The 19,734-nt window shown below is 37.7% G+C and overlaps 1 protein-coding gene across 5 annotated transcripts in view; it reads left to right on the forward strand.

The window, feature by feature from the left end:
* LHFPL2 (LHFPL tetraspan subfamily member 2) overlaps positions 1 to 19,734 on the forward strand; it is a 132,733-nt gene that overhangs the window by 67,876 nt on the left and 45,123 nt on the right. For 3 of the 5 annotated variants that reach the window (XM_035309212.1, XM_035309213.1, XM_035309215.1), the window contains exon 2: positions 4,601 to 4,653. The gene's annotated coding sequence lies outside the window, so the exon portion shown is untranslated. Of the gene's footprint in view, positions 1 to 4,600; positions 4,654 to 9,160; positions 9,222 to 19,734 lie in introns of those variants that run through there. The other 2 variants (XM_035309216.1, XM_035309218.1) reach the window with 2 other exon arrangements.

Raw genomic sequence — 19,734 nt, forward strand, 5'->3', positions numbered from 1 at the left:
GGAGTTTGAGAGTGTGTTTTGAGGTCTTGTAAAATCTTATTCATGCCTTAGTAAGTTGGTTGCTGGTTTAATGTTTGGTTATTCTGATAGAAACCTTGTCTTAAATGTAAAGGAATTTGAATGTTAAAATGATTCTGCTTTTTGGGAGGTGGGGGTAAGAAGAGGGAAAGATTTTGCTTAAGGGAATTCCTTATTTCAGTTGAAACCACAAAACAGATTTATAATTAGATTGTGGTGCAGGAGTACTCAAAAATGCAGGAATTTTAAAAAGCCATTTGGAAACTTTATTGATTGTTTTCACTGAATTGTAATAGTCACTGCTTGCATCACTGGGATGATACTCTGAATATAACTTTGGCATGAGAAAGAGGTGCTGGATGGAAAACAAAACAAACCCTGTAGCCGTTGATTTAAAGAGTGTGTGTGCGTGTATGTGAGATAACAATTTTCTGTTCTAACTATCATGATGGGAGAGCCTCGCAGTGTTCTGTGACAGTCCTGGTCTGTCTACCAATTAAATACAATGGTGTGCTATTTGCTTACATGTGCTTGCAAAACTCCAAGGTTACCATCCCTAGGCCTTCACAAGGAGCTGACTGAGCTGTCTCACTTGGAGTCATTCTGTTCCACTTCTGCCAGTAAACTATTTTATTTGTAAACTTAGCATTTTGCAGGCCACAGTGTGTGGTAATCTGGGGCAATAATTTGGATGCTAATAATACTCTTCAGAAGTTGTTATTTATTAAACCATTTGACATTTAGGAAGAAGAATGGCCTGAACTGGCCAAGTGTTTCAAGTTCATTGCTGAAGAACATGCTACTGGTAAGAGTATTTAATTAGCAAACAAATGTCAGGGCCCTCGAGGGCACTAATGGGCCTCACCATCCCTGCTCAGCCTCCCCTGGGTCCTCTCTTCACCTGTTTCAGCCCAGCTGGAGCTGACAGACCATACTGGAGTGGTGTTGCAGGTCTGCCTGTTCCCAGCTCGCTCCCTCTTGTTACAGGTTGACCTGGTATCTGCTTGTGTCTGGTGATGAGCACTGGACTGTCCATGGGACACGTTTCTGTCACTGTGCCCATGACAGAAGTGTGATAGAGCTGCCTTCTGAATTGCTTCTTGTCTAGTCACTCATGGTAGCAGCTGAGCTGCAGCCACCTAGAGCATCTTTCCCTGTCAGTGACATGGAGATGTGACTTAGGAAGTGTGTTGTAAAAGTGGACTTGTTAAATGCTTTTACACAGCCCTGAAAGTAAACAATTTGTCTTTTTATCCTCACAGTTAACACCAAAGATAAGAACTCCCAGTGATTTCAGTGAATGTGGGATCAGACTCCTAGCTGATGTTTCATATTACTTATTTGAAATAAAGTTTTAAATTTAAATGAAATAAACACTGTAGGATGTAACTCACTTTAATGAATAACTTCACTAAAACAAAATTTACATATCTTTTGTTTCAGTTAGTAATAGCAGACTTGTTAAATAAATGTGGTAATTTGATTCACTGATCTCTCAGGTGCTTATTGTATTAGGTAATGGGCTAAGAGGGATCTTTCATTCACAGTGCAGGTCTGTTAATGCCGCTGTATTTATTCTGTTTAGTTTTGTGGGAATTGCTAGGATTATAAAAATGTAGTATTTGGTTTAAACGTTTTAATGATGTGTAAAACTAGGCTGTACCACTTTCTTGGTTAAGGTGGTGTGACGGGAAAACAGGAATTAAGAGCATGGATCAGCAGCATATTAGGAGTACATCTGGGTTTTATTAGGTGTAAACGTCAGGGCAGGTGCATTTGGGTGAAATGTTTTTTGTAGTGTAAAAAATGAGATTTTTTTGTTCTCATTGAAATAACTTGTCAATTTAATCGCTTTGCATGGTATGCTGCTGTGAACTTTGAATTATGTGTCTGTAGGTATGTAGTATGATCTAGATTGAACAAATTAGGTAGATTATACTGGAGAAATGCTAGAAGAACTGCATTTTTTTTTCTCGTGTATGTGGAAAAGAAAGTAGCATGGGAAGAAATGTTAAAAAAAAAAACAACACTGTTATGTATCTTAAGCTGTTATTTTCCTCTCTTGTTTATTGTACTGAATTTAGAGGTTTCTAATGTGCTAATAGTATAACCCCAAAGAAAATGTTTTCCCATTCTTGTTTTGCTGTTATTTCTGAAGCTAGCCTTAATGACGCCTATAAAATAATGTTTTTTTTTTTATTATTTGTTTTTATTTTGTACTGTTCTGCATTGATAGCAAAAGACAAAGTACCCATTGAATGAATTATTTCTATTCATAGTGACATAATTGGTCATACAAACCTTCCTGAAGTAAGTAAATATTTCTTTGATTGGAATACTTGCTGTTGTATAATACATGGAAGTATCACACAGTAGTGTATCTAAAGAAAAAGCAGCTTGAAAAGGATGTTTTAAGATACAGCAGATATATCTGTATTATTTTTTTGAATTTTTGCTGGGGAGGCAGAGTATACCCTGTTCCTGTTGTGTAAAAAGTCAGGCTATGTGCCAACGGGATGCTATCAAAATAACTGTTTTCTGTTAACAGTGTCCAGCTTATTTGCTTCTCCTGTTGATTGTAAATAAATTTAGATCAATAGTCTTGCATGGTATACAGTATAGAAGACTATTTCTCCATGAAATACACTAAAATATTTATCCGTGCAAATAAGAAAGTAGCTAAAAATTAAGAATGTTGTATTTTCTTTGGATGGAGAGAGGGAATTACTGCAGCGAAATTTTAGGTTAATTTAGTTGAAATAGATTTTATGTACTTTCGTCAACTGTTGTAGAACTCCATATGAGCTAGTTTGAAATTTATAAGAAAGAACTCCTGAGAAACAGACCAAATGTACAAATGTGTTTTTCTCATTCAGATTTGTTTGGGAGGATTTGGAATGAGTGTTGGCCATCTGTAGAATAGAGGAAAATGCACACTCCGTGCGTGGTGATGAGAGAGTGAAAGGTGTGTGTAGTTTCTTCTTGCTTTGTCACAAATGTAATCTCAAAAAGACTCTTCTTTTTAATATAGTACTTAGTCCCCTCTTTTTTTGTTGCTGTTATTGTGTTTGGGTGAGAAAAGTAATTGTGTATTAGGCAGGTAGAGGAAGCTGTTCTACTGCCATCTCTATGGGCTGGTCCTGTCTTCCCTTGTCTGTGTTTTATCCATTTCTTGGGGAGCCAGGACTCCGTGTGAAGAAACTTCCTTAAAAACACAACTTACTTGTAATTGTCCCAGAAATCCATTGATTTTGCCTACTTAAAACTGACCATGCACTTAGGTGCTTGAGTCTAAAGGAAAACAATTTGACCTTTTCGTTCATGAAATGTAGTTTCTCTGTCTCTGCTAACATTGCCATGTTATCCACCTTTAAGACAGAAGGGAAAAGTTGGAATAATCACAGCTACTATTTTTTTTTTTCTTTGGCGGAATGTTCCATGTACCGGGAATCCAGAGGTGATTGTAAGCCTTGCTTGACTCTCCAGTGCTCCAGTATATTTTCCTCTGCCCTCAGCAGCATGCTTTGTTAATGTTAAGAGTTCTGTGCACATTTTCCCTTGTAAAATTGTATTCTCAAAAGCCAAATCGCACCTCTAATGACTCTGCTGATCTTCCATCTCAGTTTATTCTTGTATAAAAGGGGAGGTTCTTCATATATCCTCTGTGGATATGTGTATAAATATTCAGAATTTATTATTATTGTGGGAAGTAGGAAATCTTGTTCAGCATCACTGCATCAACCTTACCTACCCTTGTCACTTTATTGTATTACCTTTTTTTATATTTTTGCTACTGGGTATTCAAAACCTATGTGGTGTACTAGTTGTGTATTTTAGGAGGGCTGTTAAAGGCGAATAATCTCTTATTAATGGGAGCTTTGCCTGTAGGGTAAATACCAGGATATTCTTGGCCTTCGATGTTATCACCCAGAGCTAAATCCGGGCTCACATTTAGCCTGCTCCCCACCCGGGCCTGCAGCTTTATTTCAGCAGAGCTGCTCCCCAGGTAGTCAGTCCTCAGTCTGTAAAGGGATGAGTCCCACACAGGTAGAGGACTACATGTCTCTTTGCTGAGTTTCATTAAATGTCTGTGGAGTTGGTGGTGGAAGGGGTCTGGATGTACGCTTCTTAAGCTTGAGGGGTTGAGTCTGCTGCGTAGTTCAGTTTTCTATTTCACTGTTTTAGGAACTTTTGTAGTTCTTCCTAAGTCACATCTAAGTTTAAAACATTGTTATGAATTTGAATGTTATATACAAATCTTTAATATTATTTCCAAAACTTGGCACATATTATTAGTAAAATAGAGGAAGAGAAGATGCAATGTTGAGCATGGTTAGTGGTTTATGTGTTACTCCTTCACATGTGCTTATTTTTTTTAGCAACTTGGTGGTTTGGAGTGAGGTCCAGAATGCTACATTTCTAGCAAAGCAAAAGTGTCATGGTAGTGAAATGTTACCCGCATGCTTGTAGTCTCTTGTGAGTGGAGTTGTGCCATTCCAGCCACTAGAAACTAATCATAAATATTTTTTTAATGTTTTTGGCTCTGTAGCTTTCTTACATTTTACATGAATGATTTCTCTAGGTATTGCCAGGCTTCTGAAGTGGTTGACCAAGACCTAAGGACGTGGAACACTGGTGAGTAAAATAAATTCAGATTATATTATCTAGTATTTCCACATGTCGTCTACCTCTGAAGCTTGACTGCTGTTTGAGGGTTGGAGGATGTACAGCAGGCTATTCCTTTTAAATATTTCTCTTTTTTGTGAGCACCATGATTCTGTTCAGAGTATTCATCTGAAATTTTAAGCATCAATTTTAAGAAAGCAAAGAGGAAGGTAGTGTCAATGGCTGCTTTTGATAAGTGAAATCTCCTCACTACCCACCACCTTGAGTTGAAAAATACTGAACTTGAATGACTAAAACTATTTAAAGTAAAATAGTTCAATCTATGCTTCAGTAACATAACTGTGACCTGTTTTATTAAATGAGTGATACCAAATACAGACTTCTCAGAATCGTGGCAGTGTATACACTTACACATATAAAGTCAGATCTTGTTCCACAATACATGGAAACCTAATGATGAATTAATAAATTACTGCAAGCTGATTTTTTTCTTTAGTTAAACCCCCAACCTTATGTCTATGGTTCTTAATTCCCTGAATTTTCGCTGAAAATTGTGGTGTCCTTTCTAAAGACAGATCATGTTGTAGGTCCTTTACATCCCATGTGCCAGTTATGTACCTGCTGTGACTAAAAGGGGACACAGGGTCTGAGAAAGAGCTTTAAAGATTTCAGTTACTTTTTCAAGTGAATTTTCTTTACTAATGTGTTTATAAATATGTTATTTGCACTTCCCTGGCTGTAGAGGTAGGCTGGCAAAGAGAGCCTTATGAGTGCAGATCGAAACACACCAACTGTTAATAATCTTTAATAATAATAACAATCTTTCAAAAAACAACGGCATTTTTTTGCCAAGAGATGGTTATTTGGAATAACATATTTTTCTATTCCTCTGATTTCCATAGTCAAGCCAGGACATGTGAAATATTTTGTATTTATGGAATCTTGTTTGATTCCAATGCTGTTGGCAGCCAAGATAACATTTTTAGCATCCACAGATTCAGCTGGGCATGCTATTGACTCTGGTGACCAAGAGCAGAGAAAATGTGGTACAGTGAGATACTCTTGCCTTGTCTTTGTCCTCCCTTTTTGCCCTTTATGACCTCTGAGAGTTGTATTTGAATAGTTCTTAATATCTAGAAGTGCTGTTTCTTTCCAACTTTGAAGGAACTTACCAGTTCAGGACATCATTTACTTTCATGTAATGAATTCTATTTTTACTCTTACCTTTCTGTTTTTGCCTGTATTTTACCAGGAGAAGCACTTAAGTGAGTTTTAAGTGAATTTGTCAGTTAATTGTGCATGCTTCCTTTTTGCCTGCTGTCTTAATCCCTCCTCCTAACCTCCCAATTCTCAGGTCTAAAGGGCTGTATTCATGGTGTCACTGGTGCACTTGTGGAGTGAATTGGTAGTTCCTGTGCACTTTACATCCACCTTTTCCTTTCTTCTCAGAGTGAAACTTGTTCTTTCCTTCTTCTGTGTTTGCCAGGGCATTCAAGAGTCCTAAAAAATAAGTCTGACGTTTACATGTGTTCATTTGGTACTCTGAAATAAATGTTACAGATCCTTGCTCACTTTGAATGTGCTCAATTATCTAGGATAGTTTTGGTCATAGTGAATACATGACCCGAGTTGTTAGGAAGACTGAACAACATTAAGGTTCCTAGAGAAAAATACACATTTTGCCCTTGCATTTGTTCTTAAGTGTAGACTTATTAGGAGCCACAATAAACATCAGGATCACAAAGAACTAAGCAAAAAGAAATTCAGACTATATTGAACCTCATTAATCACTCTCATCCTCACTGAGATACCCACATGTATATGGATTTACGTGGCTTCATTTGTCTGTGTAACAGCATGACACATTTATTCATGCTCTGTGTAAGTTAAGTGTTTCACAACACACAACTTTGCCACTCAGTTGAAACAGGTGTGTTAATCCAGCAGGTACTCTGGTGTATGTAGTGTTTGATCCCACAAAAAGCTGAAGCTATTGGAAAGTTTCTTTACAGTGTACAGGGGAGAATTCTAGTCTGTGCCTCTTCATGTATGGGCTGTTAATACCATACGCCCATTCTTCAGAAGTCACTTGCCCCAGGTATTCTGAAACAAAAAACTATCCTTCTGTCAAGCTAAACGTACCTATAGTGCAAGAGAAACAAAGAAAATACATACAAGGTTTATAAAAGTTACTCTAAAAATTGCTTTTGACTGCTGCTTGTGGGTGACTCAAACATGCTTAAAAGTAATCTTATAAACAACATAGTTCATGTGAAGTTACTTGTGATTTTTTACTGACATTTAATTGCATAACTTCAAACTGAAATCATTTCCTCCTTTACAGAGTGCTGATATTTGTTATTTTATGATTAATACTGTAGCCTTTCTGTTGGGATGCTCTGATATGGGGCCCTGATTCATCACAGAATCAGAGGATATGCTTAAGGGTCATCAAAATATGGCTAAAATGCTGTTTGTTTAGAAACTAAGAAGATGATTAAGTGTTTTGTTGAATGGGAAAAAGCTGAAGCACCAATTTTTCTTAAGTTGGAACCTTGCTCATACTATGGACCAGTGAGATGATATACCACACTTTCATAGCAAATGCTGGGGATGAAAACTGAAGTGTGGGGATGAAAACTGTGTACTGTATGGTAGTCTGGCTGGTCTTGATAGAGCATAGACAGTTTATGCACCATTATGCAACAGCAGATATAGGTAAACAGTCTTACATGTTTGATGCTCTTCAAGAAGTTGCTAGTTAAGAATAAAGACATTTATTAATTTAAAATTGTTTCTTGGATATCTTTACAGGTATGACTAATTTTATAGTAACGTGTCTTGGACCAGTTAAGAGCTCTGTAGTACTTAGCAACATAACAAAAATACCAGCACATGTATTAAGAGCGTGAAACTAACTTAAAGACCAACTGTCAGCATCAACAGTTGGAAGTCTATGTAGAGGGATACATACAGTGGCGATGGTAGAGTTGCATGGTTAATAAGATTAGCTCTGTGTAGACCTAAAACTACAGATCTAAAACTTGAAAAATGTGAAAACTACATGTTTTGAACAGCCAGTCCCGTTCCTCTCCAGGGGACAATACTTACCAAGCTCTCATGCGTAGGTCCCAGTTCGCTTTGGTGGATAAGGGTTGTGCTTCTTGCCTTGGAAACAACTGGGAGAAACCAAGGTAAAGGAAAGCAAGTTGGGTGTTGTTCTGAAGACCTTTCCTTGTGTCCTGATGGCCCTCATAAGAAGGAAAACCATAGTTTGGTCATAGTGTTCCAAATGTCACCCATGTTTGAACTTCATCTGCCTCATGACAGTGTTTTTATGATGTAAGGGATTATATCTTAGCTTTTTAATAAAGCATTTTTAATAAAATGTTAATGGTTTTGATGTAATTGAAAGGTCACTATATGTTAGTCCAGCGTAGCTCACAGAGCTCACAGCAGAATACATATCAGGACAGGGAATTGATTTTGTGGTTTTGTGTTTGGTTTGGGATTTACGGTTTTGTGTATATCAATACAGTTAAGTATTCTGTACATACAAGTACAGTCAGCTTCTACCTCCCCCCATCTATCAAAAATGGAGCTGTAGCCTGTCTTGCCAGTTTTACTTGTTCTTGTTAAGAGCCAGAGTAAATAGGAAGTTATATATTTGTATTGCTTTTCCTATATGAGTACCTCTTTTCTGTGGGGGGGGGGGAGGGGGGGAGGGGGATGTTTTTTATTTTTCATGTAACTGGTCTTTGTATGCTCCTTCTTTGGAGAACTGTAAGGTGATACTAAAACACTAACTTAAAACTGCGTCCCACCTCAATTTAATAGAAGCAGAAATAGCAATGGGCCTTTTTCCCCTTTCTCCTCTCCGATGGGAAGAAAAGGAAACAGAGGTTGAGTTTCTAAGCCAGGAAAATCAAAAGGTTTGGAGTTCTTTCTTTAGGAGGTCAGTGGGAATTTTCAGATGCTGTAAACAAGGCTGAACTGATAATTTGATTATGGAGCATCAAATACAATGGATAATTTTAATTTTGTTATTTCTGGAACTTAGCACAGCTCTTGACATGGAGGTGCCATGCCACAACCAGGGAATAAACAGCAATTGTGGCCGCAGGAAGGAGTGTGGCATAGAGGATAGGGCTGCCTGTCACGACCCTCACTTTCTATTTCCATGACTATTATTAACCTGCAAAGTGGTATTAGGAAAGCTGATTGTTTGTTACACTTTTTGTCTGTGTTGCTTGCAAGGTGCTTGCTCCAGGTTCTGCACCTCGGCGTTTCTCACTGTGTTTTAGTCTCTGTGGTTTCCTTCAGGTGCCGTTGCAGTGCTTGCAGAATTTCTCTCATGCTGTGATATTAAGCCTCAGGGACTTATTGTGTAATGTGGAATCCTGAAGACATTTGAGTATTGATTCTGCCAGCAGTGGGCTAGTAATACTGTTCAGAGCATGGTTTAATGTTGCATCTGGACTTATGCAACTGCAGGCTGATGCCAAAAGGGGCAGTACTGCTTCAGCCTGTTCTTTTCCCTCTCTTGCATCAGCCCCCAGCCACAAGGTGAGTTCAAGGTAAGCAGCTGATTGAGTAAAAAAAAAAACCTAACTACCTGGGAAGGAAAACTACATCATATAACTTGTTGTGCTGGCTTGTCCTGTGGCTGTGAAATTGCTAGATGTAACACAAAGGACAAACAGGGAATAAGCAGCTTGAAGTAGGTGCAGAGAGGGAGTTCTGCTTTTTTTTTTTTTTTTTTTTTTTCCTGCGAAAAATAATAAATCACCACATGAGACATAGCATGAAAACATGTGCTTGTTAAGAGCTGCATTTTACAACCAGGGTTTGAACATTCCAGAACAATGGCTTGCAAAGGACATGATAGCCCAACTTCATTTCTGCTGCTGTTGCTGCTGTTACAGTCTTCACTGGAAGTATATTTTCCAAAAATTGCTTTATAATTGGCTTCACTGAAGGAGCAGTCATCTTTGTGATCCACGTTGCATTTTCAAGGCATACTTCTGATGCCTAAATATAGCTTCCATTTTACTTCATTTAAATGCAAGTCCACATAAACTCATATTAAGCTGACAAAAGTTGCTCTTGATGTGATATATTCTGCAGACACGGAGTTCATTTAAACCCCTTTAAACTCTGTCAAACAACTTCATTCTTGTTTGAAAATGACTTATGTAATTGGAGTTGACTCTTTGAAGGGCATTTTTCACCCACTGCCCTTTCTCTTAAAAATGTATGCACTATATTAGATTGGTTTCTTTGATCTTATTTTCTTTGTGAGCCTTGTGTAATAAGATCTTGTGTTGAAGGACTTGTCTTTGCCCTGCTCACCCTAAGTGTTTGTGAAATAAAAAGGGGTGAGGGGAAAGGAAGAAGAGAGAATAGAAATGTTAAAATGATTTTGGAAGATACAACATTTAACTTTAATCAAAGAGCCTGTACCCACAGCCCACACATGGTGGCAAGGATGTGAATATTTCCTGACAATTGCATTCACGGCTGAGGTCACCAAGTAAGTTCAACAAAGGAAGAGGAATAGTTCAGCCACTCGAAATGTGAGTACACCTCTGAGAATGCTGCAGCCCAACAAGGACCCCGGCTCTGAAGCCCTTGTATGGCTGAACTGGCCAATGACGTTGCTGAAACTTCACATCTGTTATTTCTTACTGCCCGCTTTTCTGGCAACAGCCAATCTTCATTTTTTCCGTTATAGGCAGCTGCTGGAACTAAAAAGGACTTGAGCTCATTTTCAGATGTGCTAGATAGACTGTTTTTTACCTTTCTCTTCCCCTCCTTCTTTCTACCACATACTATAACACAGTGACTTATATCAAAAATATGGGATCAGTGTGTTGTGCTCTCTAGATGTGTTCTGAGGATAAGCAGATGTGTTGGCCTGTGCATACAAATCAATTCTTAGGAACCATCATAACCATTACCATTTCTTAGTAACCATGGCTTAGAGCCATCGTAAATTCTGGAAAAAGCTATTTTTAAGAATAAGCTGTCAGTGAAAGAATTAGGATAAATCTGTGTAACTTCAGTAGGACTGATTTTGAGGAATCACCACTATTCTCATTGAATCATACTTTCTACACCAGATGTGATTAGGGATACCTTGCATAGAACGTAGCATAGCGCACAGAGTTCAGTGGCTGAGCCAAGTGCTTTATGTCCAAGGAGAACCAAACTGCTTAAAAGAAGTAGTTCCTTTTCCATTTCTTGAGACTGACTGACCCTTTTTCTCTGTCCCACAGAGGAATTCTTTTCTTATGTCCTCATGGCCCTTTTTAGCTTAACTGTTGGAGCTGTTAGATTACTTTCCAAAGCTGTTGAAAGGAGGGAGACATTAGGGACTCTAAGCAAGCTTGCAAATAACCTGTTGGTGGCTGTTCAAACTCACGTGTCTGAATATATTGTGGAATTGAAGCACAGAAAAACATTTTTTTCCCAATAAATTCATGCAGGCAAACTGTGAAAAGAAGTATTCGTTTAGATTTATGAACTGATTGACGTGGGCTGTCAGGTGAGCAAATGTTACTAGCTGAACTTTTTACAAATAACAGGTAACCACCAAAATACCAACTTAATTGATTTTAAAACAGCACGAGATCAATGGAGATGTAACTTAATCAAGGACAACTGTTAACTAATGTTTGTGGGTGGGAATCCCTGACCCAATTCCTGTGCTGTGATCAAGTGATTGCAGTGCTGTATAGGGCAGAGCTGCCCTCAGCCCAGCAGTTGGAGCACCCTGGGTGGAAGGATTTAGAAGGAAGAACAAGCAACGGTGAATGGATGTGACTGACTTTCAATGCAGTGGCACAAATGGGAGGAACAAATGGGAAGAGGTGAAGTAATGTATCAGACCAAAGTGAAATATCTTCTTATGCTATACATAGTTGCTAATATGCTTAAAGATGCCCATGAAAGAGTAGTGTTGTAATCAAAATTTGCTGTAGGCCTATGATTTTCTTTTGTTTTGCACTTTTCATGTCATTTCTTATTTATTTATTTATAGTAAAAGCATAATAGTTTTGTCTAGTCTGTAGAAGGTTGCAATTGTCCTTGGCTGGATCACTTTTAAATCCATGCCTTGGACAAATAATACAGGAAGATAAATATTTTCATAAGGTTTCTTTTGAGGGTAAAATTTAATGCAGTAGAAAATGAAAAACTGAATAGTCTCCAAAGAGTTGAAGATTTTATTAAACGAGGAAAAAATCCTTCCCTCCACATAATTTTCTCTGTGTATAAATATGTATTTTGTGCGTGTGTATTGGAAAAGCTTAGTCTGAGAATAACAAAAGGAAATTCTATACTAGGTTGAAAACATCTATTGAAATCCAAGTAGTTTTCCAGATTGTGTTGAGCATATTTTTCTCTGGAAATTGGATACAGTTCATATCCCTTCCTGAAACTGTCAAATCTGTTAGGAGTATGATAATAACTTACTCGTTATGTACATATGTCAAGACAGCATTGTATTTAAAGCACTTAAAGCATTTTCTGGGTCTGCCTCCCCGGCATTTTTATCAACCCATCCTCTGATGGTTGGTTATCAGACTGGTTTTGTTCATTACTGATTTTTTTATTGTTGACTGGTTTCTTGGCAGCTGGAGGGACTCTACTTGAGAAGGACTGCTAGCATATCAGTGCTCGTGACATACAGAAGGGATACTACTTAGTCTATAGTTGCAATGTCTAAGGGAATCAAAAGACAACTGACCAAATGACATCACTGTCCATTGAAAAGTCCTCATACCATATATTTTTACTTCTTTTAGTCACCAGGCTGTGTACATACTCCCTTCTAATTAAAGGAAGTCTGTGAACAGGAATAGTGTGCCTTAACTTGCATTACATTTCAGCAAATGCTTTCAAAAATTAATCACTTCTCTTTTAGGATGGAGCTCAACTTTTTTTAATCACGTCTTCTTAAATCTGGAATTAACTGTAAAATAGAGTCCATGATAAACATCAGTTTCCTGATCCCCAGCCTTGAATATTAAGTACAGGAAAGGCTATGGAAAGAAAGAAGTTTAGTGAAGAAAGGAAACAAATCTACATGAGACATCAGCTGTGGCAGTAACTTTTTAGCATTAAGAATAATGTTTATCTTTATAATGTCAAACTGTTTTCATAGTCAGATGCTGACAGGTCTTGCACAGACATAAGTAGAGTGCAGTCCTGAGCAGAATTTGGCCTGTGGTCTCCTTTAATAATATATTACAATCTCTTTCTCTAGAGATTGATGTCTGCTTCTAGCAGTTCATCTTGTCAGTAGTCTTGTGTAATGTTAGTGCCATAAGATTTGATGTAAAACTTCATTGCACTAAAATTATATTCATGTTAATTTTAAAGTTAGGTGGAATCTAAAAATACTAACTCAGTCCAGTACTAGTAGGCATGCTAATAAATTGTATGAAGTTTACTGTGTTGGTAATTCTAGTGCTCTGAGAAATAGTGTGCCATGCACTCTGGATATCTGATTTATTATAACACTAATTCAGCATTTAGGACCGATTAAGTAAATCATTCTAAACATAAAAGTAGACAGGCACTCTTTTAATGTTACGTTTCCCATATCTCATTTTGGCTTAATGACTTTGATAGAAATGAAACTTAGAGAAGTTTAGGTATGGGTGGGTGTGCATATGTGCAGATTAGAAAAACTTGAATTTGTCCTGTTTATTCATTTCAGCTATAGGATTAGCTGCTGAAACACTTTCATAGGTACATGTTTTCTATGCTATAAAATGGGAGGAATATAAGAGGCTTGCAAACTTATTAAAAAAAAAACATGTGGTTATGATGTTAAGATAGGGTTGGTTCTATTTCTGTCTCCTTAATATTGTATGACATTTAGTAAGCCCTTTGACTCTGCTTTGGTTTCCCATCTGCAGTAATGGTTACATTATCACAACTTGTATACAAGGGGTCTCAGACATTTTAGAATGAACTCTTTCCAGCCCTTGTTCCCCAAGAGCTTTGTACCCTGTCTGTAAGTCTACCCTGGGCTGCCACGCACTGGTTTATCCATGCTTTCTTGAATCTAATAGTAGAAAATTATTCTCCTCTTGAATAATGTTTGTATCTCAAGCTCCAGTCATAGAACCATTAGGGTTGGTAAAGACCTCCAAGATCATCTGGTCCAACCATCACCCTACTGCCAATATCACCCACTAATCCCTGTCACTAAGCACCATGTCCATCCTTTCCTTAAACACCACCAGGAAGGGTGACTCCACCACCTCCCTGGGCAACCCGTTCCCCTGCCTGACTGCTCTTTCTGAGAAGAAATGTCTCCTTATTTCCAACCTGAACCTCCCCTGGCACAACTTGAGGCCATTCCCTCTTGATGTTATCCTTCAAATGTATGATCTAACCTATTCCTTTGCCATGCTACAGAATTTCTGCCATCTCATTTTTCTTGGGCTACCCACAACCCTTGCACTACCTGGCCAATTCTTCAGACCCTTAAGTAGGTAGGCCATTTATTTTTATAACTTTGTTTTTGGTACACTGCATATGTAGATACCCTCTTTAGGAAGAAGTGCCTCTTCCAGGTTGGTCAGGGAGGTGGTGGAGTCACCGTCCCTGGGGGTGTTTAAGGAAAGGTTGAATGTGATACGCAGGGACATGGTTTAGTGGGTAATATTTTGTGGTAGGAGGATGGTTGGACCAGATGATTTGGAGGTATGAGACTATGATTCCTCCTGTAGGCCAACTCATAGCCCAGGCTCAAAGCCAGTCTAGTCCTGGGTGTCCTTGGGAGAAGTGCAGCCCAGCTTGCCATGATGGTCCAGCTTGGTTCAGTTTAGAGAAGTTCAAGAAGGCATCCCCAGTCATCACCATGGGTGCCATGAGAAGAGCAGTGTGTTTCACCCCATCATCTCCTATATTCTCTTCCCGCCTACAGGTCTTCTGCATGACTGCTAGGAAAAAATATTCTTCAGGGAGGAGAGGAGTTGCAGCAGCTGGGTATAATTTCCCCATCTGAGATTTTCTGCTTTTTTGTGTCACTTTTAATATTGGATGTTGGAGTTAGGATGAGAAGTACAAAAACATAGTTTTAAATTAATTAATTAATTATTATTATTTTTTTTTTAACAGTCTGAAACATGGCTGTGTTGTTCTAGGTCTGAGCATCATTTGTTTTCATTCACGTCTGTCATATTCTGATGCTCTCATGGTGTGTGTGCGTTACTGTTGTGCCCATCACAGCTGCCCTGTCACTCTTTATTAATGAACCAGTGAAAAAATATGAACTGTGCCAGTGGGGAAGATGACGTTCATGATGAATTAAGATCTTTCTCTTCTCAGCCTTGGCTCCACTATGGAAGAGTTCAGTCTAGGCAGAGCAGAAATGAAAATGAGCTAAGTAAATAAAAGCTCAAAGGAAACAGACTAACTTCATAAAAAAATCATTGGAGATGATCAGCTTTATTAAACTGATGTGAAATGACATTTAATGACATGATTGTCTAGCAAGGCCATAATATAAAAGCTCTTTGTGAGCCCAAAGATGTGTGTAGAATGTCAGTGCTGTTTTTAAATGTGCTTGGACACAGAGGTCAGAATTCCATACTTACAGAAAGCCTGTCAAAAATCTTGGGCATTTTCGGGTATTTGAACAGCCTTCAAAGAAATCTGATTATGTTGGAGTAGTTTTAATAATTTTACCTATTGTGGTATCAAATAGCTGTAGTTACTGGCAGTAACATTATAATGCTGACTGAGTTTGATTCAGAGTTGTTATGAAGTATAATTAAGACACGTTTGAAGTGTTTGCAGTCATTGGAGGAAAAGAGTTATTTAACTGATGAATTCTTGGCTGACATTATGGAAAATGTAGTAATAGGTATCCATAATTATGATGGTTTCTCAGGAAACATCCAGAAAGAGAGGAGAGAGGAGAGAGGAGGAAAAAAAATAAAATCAGATACATAGATACATAGGTAGTCTTCAGTGATACCATTGAGAAGGGAGGAGTTTCTGCATTCATTTATATTCATAAATGAATTCCAAAGCCTCTTCTTTTAGAAACATTCCTGTTTTAAAAGGTGACTCTGGAATTTCACAAGGGTTGGTGGAAATTAGAGAAGTAGATAAAGAGCATGAATAGCAAATGAAAGAACAACAACAACAAAAGTGAGCAGATAGGGATTTCTTAGAGAAACAAAGGTTAAAAGTTTTTAATTCCCTGGCTCCCACAAGCTAAATAACGCTTGTTGTTCCTATTATCTCCCACGCCCTAGGATGTGAGCTAATAAACTCTTGGGTCCAAGATTCAGGCTTGTAATCTGTTAGGGTATTACAAGAGATTCTGAGGAACTTCCAGGGATGGTGGTTGTCACCTCAGTACAGCAGTAGCCCTAGTTGCTTAGGTAGCATAATACCGAGGCAGAAAGCATAGAAGAAATACAGCAAAAATATTTTGCAAAGAGCTTCATGTAACTGTTGTTCTAAAACTAGGCTGTAGAAAGGAAGAGAAATGAGCTGTACAAGAGATGAATCTGTCACACTGGAAGAAGACTGCCAGGTTTGCTTTCTCTCTCAGGCTGTGAGATGCTCTAGCTTAGAGATCCAAAACTTATGATGAAGTGTTAGTTGATGATATTTTGGCTCCTACACTGCAAACCCAAATGCATGTATCTTAGGTGTATGAGAATTCCATCTGAAATTGAGAATTATGTATGACTGTGCAGAGACACAGACATAAGTGTCTGTGGAGCTGTGGCTGATACTGTGCTGGGTATCACTATGTTCTACCTTCTCTCTCTCTTTTGGATAAAACGTTACTTGCAATTTAAATACACTGAATATTCTGTGTAAATGATGAAATGAGTTTGCTCATCTGCTGCAATACTTCCCATTTTATAAAAATACTTTGAATCTAAACAGGGACTTAGGTTCATCTTTTTTTCCTTAATACATGCTAGCTAAAACCTGCTCGTGTAATGTGTCATAGAAAAAAAAAAAAAATGTTTATTTTTGTTCTGTCATGATTGTAGTCTTTGTACCTTCTTCCAGGTTTGTTAAACTTACTGACTAGAGAAATGTCCCCTGCTTATGGTCACTGTAGGGACAGTAATGACACTTCAAGCTCAACCCAGTAGCTGAGGCCATCAGCTTCATTTAGGGCTTTTTCTCATAACTTAATAACTGGATTTCAGTGAGCATCATTGAGTGGTGTGCAGTCCATTTGTTCTGCTAACAGCCCAGCTGCAGGTATGTAAAATCTCTTTCCTTGTTGCTCCCTGCAACAGCAGGTTTAATTGTTTGGAGGCTCATAGGGATCAATTAGATTAACAGATGTTAAAGGAAGCCTAGTTTCAGGTCTTGGTGTGTGAAGCAATTAATTTGAGACAACTTGTGTAAGAGCTTGCTGACACCTAGGTGTTGAGTGGTGGGCTTTGAGGATGTGGGTACCATGGAATTGCATCATACTTCTCCCCATTTTTCCAAGGCCAGATGGAGATGCTTGTAGGAATAGCAGCCAGAGCACAATTGTGCTTATTTTTGCAAATAACAGTGTACTCTAGGAGCTCATCATTGGCTGAATCTCTTACTGTGTTAAACTCTAAGGAGTTCTTAAATCTATGCTTACTTGAATCTGCTTTGCAGAGAGCTTTTTTTAACACTTTCAGTGTTGGAAATGGGGACAGGAGAAACACTTTTTTCCATGTTCCTCTATTGAATTTAACTGATCATTGCAGGAATATTCAGAGGAGCTGAATTTTAAAATGTATGCTTGTATTGCAAGCACCTCTGTGCTTTCCCTCCCACCTTCCAACTTAGGTCATGCTGATTCTTATTAACACTGTATGTATCTCGATTAGCATTTGAAAGGTCTTGAAATAATGCAACAGAATAACATTTTTAAACAATAAAGGCCTGGCCAATGTTTTTTTTTTTTTCTTTCTTTCTTTCTTTTTTTTTTTTTCTTACTGTTACTATTCATTAAATTTATTTGTTGACTATTTTAGCTTGATACAGTGGTTATTTTTGCTTTTTGTTTTTCCTATCCCTAGAATACTACTTCAAAAAAAAATTAGGATATTTTTTTCAAAATTTTATGACCAAAACTACTTATATATAAACCATAGGAGTAAGAAGCATAGGAAAGAAGGACAGAAGTGAAGGGAGAGGAAGGAAAAAGTTTTCAGGGATAGAAAAGACATGAGTGGTCTATTCTTGAGCATTGTTTCTTAAGCTTATAAGAGTTAGTGAAGGGTAGGGCGGGAAGCAGAAAATTTAGCTTTGCCTGTGTTCTTGATGTTTTTGACTTGGATTAGCTTATTTTGTGCATGGAATGTCATAGTGTTGCTGTCATAAGCTATGAAACAGACAAACATTTGTTTTTCTCTAAAAGGAAGAAAATAGAAGTATTCTCATTAGTGAAACTACACAGCAAAGAAGACATGTTGGAAGTCAAGTATGTGGGTCTTAGCGTATTGTTACTTAGAAATTATCATTAATAGATGAAAAGCACTTTTGTAATAATCTCTTGCCTTTTTTTTTGTTGCCAAGGCTGTCACCTCCATGCTTCATGTATGGATGCATATATGTAAAAAGGCAGATTCCTTTTGACCTTGCAGCAGTAATGAAATCATAAAATGTAATTGTAGGCACCGCTGCTGTGGTTCTTAAATATATGACTGAGGCAAAACACCACATATGACTCATGTTATAATCACAAGAGCTGGAAATCATTTAAGCTCCCTTAGTTTTGATTGGTATCGGTTATAGTTGCATATTTTGTTACAGGATCATGCTTGTAGTTTCACCTAACAGCATATTTTTGTGGTGTTATCCATGCTAATAAAAAGGAAAATAATATCATCAGGAGCACAGTAGCATTTGGATAATGGAACTTTGTTTTCTGTGCCAGGTGATGAAAGTATTGATTTAAATAATTACACCTCATCCTTCACTAAGGGACAATATTAGTTTGCATTCATATTGATTAAACATAAGATACTAAATGTGGCACAGATCTTTGCAGTTTAATTCATTGGAAGCTTATGTGAAATGTCATGTATTTAATAAAATGATCGGTTTCCAAAACAGGTCCATAAAACTGAGCTTTCAGTTTCTTGTGACTGTTTCCATTGTTGTCCGTGAGAAAAAAAAAAAAGGAATCAGAGTAACACTCTTAGGTGAAGAGAAAATGAGTGTATTTTCCACTTGAGCTTAATGTGTAAATTTATTCAATATTTTTACCTATTTGTGTGTGTTAGTCCAGTTTCCTAGCAGGCAGAGGGTGTGATGATGCAGTGTCTATTGTAAGAGTCCAGCAATTTGCAATGTGTCTAAACCAACTGGAATTATATGAAGTTATGCATTTTGTCAGATTTTCCAACCAGGGTGGCCTAATCCACCCAGGTTTAGGCATTTTTAAAAAGTTGGCTGTGTTCAGATTGGAATAATCAGCACAACTTTAAGAGTCGTTATATGATCCACCTGGATTTAATGCCTGAAGTGAGAAACAGCTGTGGCTTTTTCAAGGACCATTCCTGTGATGTTTGTGTGCATGCAATTAAGTTTGTATGTAAGAAGAGTATGTCTATATCTGTAGTAAAACCGGCACATCTCTTGTCCACAGAAGGTAGGTGAAAAACTCCTGTTGGTTCTAGTGAGCAGTGAAGTCTGTGTTGAAGCAAACAACATTCTAAACTACTCTTCTATAGCTTCACAGAATATGGCATGCTATTGGAAAAAAGCATGTGAAAAGGTTCTTACTAGGACATTACCGTGTAGTTTTATTTCTTTCACCTCATTATATTTGAGGAGTTTTTTTTTCACCTCTAGAGTAGAGACTATGGGGGTTAAAACAGGCCCAGAGAGAAAAAAACATGCCCAGAGAGAAATGTCAAAGCTGTTAGCCTCAAATGTTTTAGAAATGCTTGGAGAAGAAGAGAACAGAGTTAGAAAACAGTAGATAAAACTTGGACCTTTTGTTATTGCCCAAAAGCAGTGTTTTTTTTTTTTTTTTTTTTTCTTTGAGCCATAAGTGTGTTTAGGTGGACAAATCTGTTGAATTGCAAACTTGTCCAATTCTCC

Source organism: Oxyura jamaicensis, chromosome Z, assembly GCF_011077185.1.
Source record: "Oxyura jamaicensis isolate SHBP4307 breed ruddy duck chromosome Z, BPBGC_Ojam_1.0, whole genome shotgun sequence".
NCBI classification, from domain to species: Eukaryota; Metazoa; Chordata; class Aves; order Anseriformes; family Anatidae; genus Oxyura; species Oxyura jamaicensis.